This window comes from Vicugna pacos, chromosome 3, assembly GCF_048564905.1.
Source record: "Vicugna pacos chromosome 3, VicPac4, whole genome shotgun sequence".
In the NCBI taxonomy this organism is placed as follows: domain Eukaryota; kingdom Metazoa; phylum Chordata; class Mammalia; order Artiodactyla; family Camelidae; genus Vicugna; species Vicugna pacos.
The window spans coordinates 6,436,812-6,445,543 of record NC_132989.1 but is presented as its reverse complement, the minus strand read 5'-3'; the positions used below and the strand labels follow the sequence as shown (position 1 = coordinate 6,445,543).

Sequence of the window (8,732 nt, the reverse complement as noted above, 5' to 3'; positions counted from 1 at the left end):
AAATTTGGTCAGATGTTGGTGTTTGTGCACGACAAGCCCAGCTGAGAGAACGCAGATCACTGTGACAGTCTGTCCAGTGTTCAAATTAAGAGGCTACCCAGCACCTCCATGGACTTCAAAACCATTGTGTCCCAAGTAACGGCTGAGTTTAAAGGATGGCCGGAGCCACTTGGAGCTGAGAGGAGAAGCCCATTGGGCTTAGATGCAGACCAGCCCCTCTATTCCAACCTGAGAAAAACTTCAGAGACTAGACTGTCTTTTCTTCTTCCCTCCCCTACTCTCATCCTTTTCTTCTGTGTTTATGGGGGAGGGGAGAGGGGTCAGGAGTTCTTGCCGGTGAGAAGACACAGGATAATGACCTCAATGGGGAAGGACTCCTCAGTCACGGCCTTAGGCAAGAACCAGAAGGAAGTTAGCTTTGCCAAGAAATTTCAACAGCTAACCCTGATTCTGTATTGACAGCAGCGCCGTGTGCAAGAACTGATTTCATCCGTGTTCAGCCTCCGAGCTTCAGAAGTACACAAGATCATTCAGTTGCTAAAGAGTAGGAGTCACAAGCATTTCTGGTACAGTAATCTTCCTACGGCTCAAGAAATGGATATTATGCTGTTTTGCATCTTTCTGCACAGACTTGAGGCTGTACCTGTGTGGCTGAGTTTCCTGTTTGTATAACGTAGGAGTTGAACCTTTCCACTGTGATTTTTTTCTAGGAGGCCTGCCCAAGGTAATCTCATAGAGGCTGTGGGCTAAATTTGGGGTGAGGGGCTGAGGAGACTAGAAAGCACTGACTGGGTATCTCCAGGTTCTGCATGAGTGGATGAAATCCTCACTTCCAATTAGTTCTTTTCTCATTTCCAGCCTCGGGTGATGCTTCTGGGGTCCTTGGGGCCCTTGAGGGCCTCTGAGGCAGGGGCAGGGGGCCTAAAGTTTGAGCAACCCCAGGGAAGTCCGAGGCTGGAGTGGGAAGCCTGGGTCCAGTGGATGAACAGACAGATACAGGAGGTAGGGGTTTGAGGAGAAACATATCAAAAAATTTAGGGGAGCTGAAGGGAAGATTGAAGGTGGTAAAAGGAGAGAAGAGCAGAGGCAATGGGAAAGGATACATCTCAAATGAGATAGTTTAGGGAGATATGAAGAAATTCCAAATTATCCTTAGTAAAGTCATGTCCACAAGAAGGGATGTGAACAGAATAAATGCCATTGGGGCAAAGCACATAAGCTGCAAGAAGTTTGAAAAGAGGGGACTTCAGGAAGGAGGGTATAGCTCAGTGGCAGAGTCCACGCTTAGCGTGCACAAAGTCCTGGTCTCAATCCCCAGTACCTCCATCTTTAAAAACCGAATTACCTCCCCACCTCCAAAAAAATCCAACCAAACAAAAAATAATAATACAAAATTTTAAAATTTCAAAAAAAAAGAATAGGGAGCAGAAAAATTTAAGTCTGATCAAGGAGTCTGTCAAAACCTCATATGAATCAGTGAAAAAAATTAACATTAATGTAATATGGTGGTCAGATTAGGAAAATGAATTTTAATGAACAACCTCCCCCAGATTCCAACCACCATATGCTTTTAATAAGAAGTATGAAAATAACAAAACAAAGGAGCCATGGATAGGACTACAGGCTCCAGGGGATGTTACTGAAACGCAGGACCATTTCAGGGTCAAGCCACTGCAGACCTGGGCTAATGGAGACTCTCGGGACCTGCCTCCTGGGGCAGCCTTCTGAGCTTTCCCACCTGAGGACAGTGATTGGGATCAGGCTGTATGGCCTAAATCCGGAGCTAAACTTGCCCACTGTGCCTAGGGAAGGAGACACGCTTCCCAAGGAGCTCAGGAGAGGAAGCAGAGCTAGTTTGGGAGGGTGGGCTGAGTCCAGGGGCCAAAGGGAGCAGAGGGCTTCGGAGCCGTCGGTGAGTGGCAGAGATGAGGGCTGGTTCTCTGTGTGTCCCAAAGAGAGTAAGAAATACAAAGCCAAGAACTGAGAGAGGACGGTCATAAGGGGTATGGGACTGGGCTGGGTTAAGGAGCTGTTGTCTAGAAACCAAATAGTCCAGGGGACATTTTGGAAGGAGGTGTCAAAAAATCACCTCCGGGGAAGAAAGGACAGAGACAGCCAAGGGGAAGCCTGGCTACACACCCGCAGGTCACCAAACTCCTCACACATAGAGGGGTGTGTGTGTGTGTGTGTGTGTGTGTGTGTGTGTGTGTGTGTGTAAGACAGAAGAGAGGTGGGGTGGGGGAGGGGAGAGATTGATTTCATGAGTTCCTGTGTGTTTCATTCTCTCTTTATATGGCCAAGAAACCAACCAATATTTATTATTCACACATAAAACCTGACTTCACATCCCAAATCTGGTCGGGACTAAGAAGCTCCTTTGTATTTTTTATAACTTCATCTTATCAAAGTAATGCAGGATCATGTTTAAGGAGTAAAACTGGACAAAAATAATAATTAAAAAAAAAACAGCCCTTTAACCTCCCTCCTTTCTTCATCCAGTCTCTAGCCATCTCAGTCTTGTTGCCAGAGGGAGAACCTTGTGGCTTTTGGGTTTGGCTTTTCTGTTGCTACAGACTTCCTGCTGTCTAAATTAGGTGTTTATACCACCTGTCCCTGTCTATGGATTCTCTGCTCAAAGGGATCAGGATTAAGTCATTTACACCACCCTCTACCTCCTCACCCCTCTTCCCATGTGACTATTACAGTTTCATTTCCTCCCATACACACATCTACTTTTTTTTCTCATTTTTCTCTCTTTTTTTGATTGAAGTACAGTCAGTTACAATATGTCAGTTTTTGATGTACAGCGTAATGTTTCAGTCATACATATACATACATATATTCATTTTCATACTCTTTTTGAACAATCATCTTTTTTTATTGAGTTATAGTCACTTTACAATGTTGTGTCAATTTCTGGTGGACAGCACAATTTTTCAGTCATACATGAACATACATATATTCATTCTCATATTCTTTTTCACCATGAGCTACTACAAGACGTTGAATATATTTCCCTGTGCTATACAGTATAAACTTGTTCATCTATTCTATAGATACCTGTCAGTATCTACAAATCACGAACTCCCAGTCTGTCCCTTTGCACCCACCTCCCCTCTGGCAACCACAAGTCTGTATTCTATGTCTGTGAGTCTGTTTCTGTTTTATAGTTAAGTTGAACAGTCATCTTTTAACTAAGAAAGTGAAAGAGGCTTTTCAGAAATGACAGGAATCAGAGAAATGATACTACTGAAGTACATTTATGGAAATAAAATACTGCAGGATATTTCAAGCAAAACGGACCCAAGGAAAGATAAAGAAGATGAGACTTCAACACAAAAACAGTTACAGTCAACAAAAATGCCCAAAGTACCAATTGCTACTATACTGCTGATGTAACCATGATTTTTAATGTAATTGTTAGAAAATATTACCTAAAATAGAAGAAGGAAAAAAACGGTATTTAAAATTAAGCATCTGACCATGAATGACTGAAAAATTGTGCTGAACACTGGAATTTGACACAACACTGTAAAATGATTATGAATCAATAAAAAATGTAAAAAAAAAAAATAAGCATCTGAAACAGTGCTTGCAGATGATTTCAACCAAATCTGGAAGTTTGGAGGGGGATAAAGAAAGGTACAGATGTAATAGCACGCATAATTTTTTGTCCTATTCAGAAGTGACCAGCACATCTAAACATTGAGGGGAAAAAAAAAATACAGGTTCGTACATTTTTAAGAGTAATTACATAGAAATAGGTTACAGAACTTTCAAACCACTAGAGGGGGCACAAAGAAAGAAAATTCTATGGTCCACCCAGTCAGGAAAGAAAAGAAACACGAAGAAAGCATGTTCCATAGGAACGTAAAATAAGAGGACAAAAAAAACTCAAAGCAAATCAGGAATCACACTGATTGTGACAATTAAGTTCCTTTATCAAAAAAGATTTTATCTTGTGGTAGGTATTTTACCCATTATTTGTGGTCTAACTTTATTTATTTGTGGTACCTTTCATCTTAGATGTAAAATTTTAACGTAAATAAATATGTCAATAATTTATACTTTCTGGGGTCTGTTTCATGTTTTGAATATAAATATGATTTTAAAGCATGTATTTTTATACTTTGATTTTCTTATTTTATTTTATTGAGGCATAATTGACATACAACATGATATTAGTTTCAGGTGGTCAACATAATAGTTTGATATTTATATATAATGTGAAATGATCACCACAATAAGTCTAGTTAACATCCACTACCACATGTAGTTACAATTTTTTTCCTTGTGATGATAACTTTTAAACTCTATTCTCTTAGCAACTTTCAACCATGCAATATAGTATTATTCATTATAGTCACCATGTTATACATACATCCCCAGACTTATTTATTTTATAACTGGAAGTCTGTACCTTTGACTATCTTCACCCATTTCACACACACCCCAACCCCTGCTTCTTGTAACCACCAACCTGTTCTCTGTATCTATGATTTTTTTTTCACCTCCACATGTAAGTGAGATCATATGGCATTTGTCTGACATTTCACTTAGCATAATGTTCTCCAGGCCGATCCATGTTCTCACAAATGGCGGTATATATATTTTTTCTTTATCCTTTCATCCATTGATAGACATTTAGGTGGCTTCCATGTCTTGGCTGTTGTAAATAATCCTGTGAACATGAGGGTGCATGTATCTTTTCAGGTTAGTGTTTTGTTTCCTTCGGATAAATAGCCAGGGATGGAATTACTGGATCATATGGTAGTTCTATTTTTCACTTTTTGAGGAACTTCCATACTGTTTTCCATAGTGGCTGCACCAGTTTACATTCCCACCAACGGTGTGCAAGGGTTCCCTTTCTTCCACATCGTCACCAATGTAAAGCATAAATATTGAAATAGAATTTATTTCTTGCAGATGATAAAGCTGTCTACCTAGAAACCCAAGAGAACCAACTGGAAAATTACTTGAACTGAGAAGAGAGCTTGAAGGCCAATTATGTGCCAGATATAAACAAGAAGACAACGATTTATTCCCCATACACTAGCAATAAAGAATAAGAACACTTTAAAGTTTCTTTCATGATAGCCAATCTATGAAATAAGACCTAGGAGAAAAAAATCTTAACCATCAATGTGCCTGAAGGCGAAAACTGAAAGACTATATTGAAGGACAAAAAGTGGACTATATTCTTGGGTGAGAGATTGACATAAAGATGTCAGTTACTCCAACACAAATCCCATGATGTTTATTTTGAAAAATAGAGAAGATTCTGGAGTTTGAGTGGAAAAGCAAACGTACCTCTGGACCATTAGAAAAGGAAGCATAACCAGAAGTGAGATGCCCGTCAAATCTTACAATGTCACTGAAACAGTGTGTTTCTGATGTGGGAAGGAATAAGTAGGTGAACAGAACAGAGGCTCTGGCAACAGACGCAACATGCATGGAAATGTTGCAAGTAATAAAGATGCCGCTTCCATCGCAGGAGAAACTGCAGTTTTTCTAACAAGTGGTATGACATTTACTTTCCTTTGGAAACCTTACATTCCCCCACCACACATACATATACACACTCCTGATGAATATCCATGAAACAAATCCTATAGAATTATCAGCAGTTACTAGAAATATTTGTATCATGTGTCTATTGTTGAAAATCATATTTATACTCAAAACATGAAACAGACCCCAGAAGCTATAAAATAAATGATTAGCACATTTATCTACCTTAAAATTTTACATCTCAGGGGGAGGGTACAGCTCAGTGGTAGAGCGCATGCTTAACACGCACAAGGTCCCGCGTTCAATCCCAAGGATCTCCGTTAAAAAAATAAATTAATAAAAATAAGTTTTAAAAAATAAAATAAAATTTTGTATCTCTCTAAGGCAAAAATGCCATAAATCAAGTTAAAACACAAGCAATGGGTAAAATAATTTTAGTCACTATCCAAAAGAAAGAACACCTTCAAATCAATAAGAAAAGATAAACAATCCGATATAAATGAGATGAAACAGACAACTCACAGACCTGAAATACAGGTGGGCCAGAAACATGAACTAGAGATAGGAAAAGGCACACTAAAATAAACCGAGCAAAGTGCAAAAGATTTATGACATCAGTATTTATTAATAGTGTGCACACATGAAAAGGGATAAAATAACTCCACTTGCAGGAACATGGGTGGACCTGGAGATCGTCACTCAAAGTGAAATAAGCCAGAAAGAGAAAGAAAAATACCATATGATGTCACTTACACGTAGAATTTTTTTTGAAAGACACAAATGAACTTATTTACAAAAGAGAAACAAGACTCATAGACATAAAAAAAAACTTATGCTTACCAGGGGGTAAGGGGGCAGGAGGAGATAAATTGGGAGTTCAAAATTTGCAGATACTAACTGCTATAATATAAAATAGATAAACAACAAGTTTATACTTCATAGCACAGGGAAGTATATTCAATATCTTGTAGTAACCTATAATGAAAAAGATTATGAAAAATAACGTATGTGTGTATATGTATGACTGAATCACTATGCTGTACCCCAGAAACTGACACAACATTGTAAACTGACTATACTTCAATGAAAAACGATGCAAAAAAAGAAAATGCACAAAGATGGGCACCATTATACCCTGTTGCTAAATGTACCAATCAGCACACCATTTTTGGAAGGTAGTCATCAAAACCTTAAATGCACGTTCCCTGTTATCCAGAAATCCCCTTCTGTTCAAAGGATATAATTACACAAATGCACAGAAGACACTCACTGCAGCAGTTTTTGGTGTAACAAGAATTTCTGCATATCAGAGGCTAACGGTGCACAGAGCAATGGGGGTGGGATGGTCTGAAGTGTCCCTTGCAGGCTTCAAAGCCAAATCCAAACAGAGATACTATGTCCATGAGCAGCCCTTGGCCCTACTCGGGGCAGAGTCTCAGAACTGCACCCAGGCTGTAGGGAGGCTGGTGGAGTCACTCATCCTCTGCAGCTTGACCTCTGCATTGTGAAGGAATGAACTTGGGCGAGGCGATCTCTGAGATCTCCTGTCTCCTACCCTCCATGCAGGAGCTGACCTCTCTTTCTAGTCTCTTTGTTCCCTCCTCCAGTTTCCCTCCTGGGGTCTGCTCAGGAGTTGGTGTGTTGTCCCAGCTGTGGGGCCTTCTGGGGGACCTGGAGGGTCGGTGTTGTGGGCGGTCAAAGAATTCACCAAAGGCAAGGAGAAGTTTAAGAATAAAGGGAAGTTTAATAGATACGTTGATACAGGCAACAGCAGGCCACACAGATGACAGGTGCCTGTGTGAGCCCTCACTGTGAGCAGGCAGGGTCTTCTACTGGGGAAGGGGCTGGGAACACAAAGGGATAGGGGGCCAGCCTTCTGATTGGCTATCAGTGAGGCAGGGGGCTTTGGTATACGGAAAGATAGTGGAATTACAACTCCAGTAAGATGGAGACATGGACTGACACATGCAAGGCGGTGGGTTGATGACTCCGGTAAGGAGGAAACGTGGGCTGGGGCAAGTCGGCCTGAGCTGCGGTGAGGCTAGCCGTTTCCCAGCTGTTAGTTCTGCTAAGGCAGACACATGTCAGGACTTCATCTCCTGAAAAGGAGCAAGTGGACGCCTAAGAGCTGGAAGTCTGGGCGGGTGGGGGTGGGGGGTGGTCGCAGGGCCTCGCAGGCACCAGTCAGCACTGCAGGACCCCCAGATTCCCTCAGACAACCTCGTGGTGAGGGCTGGTGGACACCAAGGACAATCGGCCTAAGGGGCCCAATGGACAGACTGTAACAGGGTGGGTTCCCCACTGTCCAAGGGCAGGTGAGGGTCCTTCCCTTCCACTTGCAGCCCTCCGGGAGTCCAGTGCTCACCCTGATTTTGAATATGGGCACATATGCATTTCTAGAGGCCTTGAAATGGAGGTGCCCATATGCAGCTCGTGATTCGGGACACGGAGCCCCGTTCCTGCTAGAGGACGCACCCTAGGGTGCAGAGAGTGGCAGGTGGGGTCTCCCTACAATGTCCCAGCAGGGCTGTGTCTGGAAGCCACAGAAGTGGGCTCTGCCTGCTGCCTTTGCATTCCTCCTGCGACACACTCACATCTCCCCGGGTGGTGTGAGGACCACAGGGGAAGGGCAGTGAAAAGCTCTGGATTAACCTTTCCAAATGGCCCCTCTGTGCAACCACCATTTTTTTCTCTAGTCTGAACCACTTCAGGTCCCTTAAACTTCCAAAAGGCCCTTGGCTGCCCCTCAGAACCATGTTGTACTTCCCTGTGTGGAACGAAATGTCCTTTGCAATTTGATCCCAACTACTTTTGTCCAGCCTTCTCTTCCATTGGTGAGTTTCACAAACTCTCGGGGCAAGCCCATAGCCTTTTTCTGTCGCATACATGCTAATCCCCTCCCTGACTCAGAGTGTCTGTTCCCTTCTCCTTGTCCCCATCATCTCCCTGATGCTGCTCTGTACTTAGTGTCAATTTCATGTTTAATCTGTCCCTGAGCCCCCCTCTGTCTCCCTGGCCCCAGGGACCTGGACCCACCATTTGAGCTCACCACGCAGCCTCCTTGGCTGTCCTGGGATGTCTTTAAGCATGCATAAGCCTTGGATATATGCACCTATCTGCCTGAATATGGAACGCCTCTTTCAAGTTGGCGCCCCAAAGCCCACTGTCTTCACCCCCACCCCTAGCCCAGAACCCTAACACCTGCACAAACCCCTCTCCAC

At 42.5% G+C, this 8,732-nt stretch overlaps 1 long non-coding RNA gene across 1 annotated transcript; it reads left to right on the top strand.

Annotated features, from left to right (window-relative positions):
* Positions 1-5,081, top strand: LOC140691021 (uncharacterized). The gene is made up of 2 exons (XR_012066471.1): positions 1-724; positions 4,927-5,081. It is a non-coding gene; the product is annotated as an uncharacterized lncRNA (long non-coding RNA).
* Positions 5,082-8,732: the final 3,651 nt, after the last annotated feature.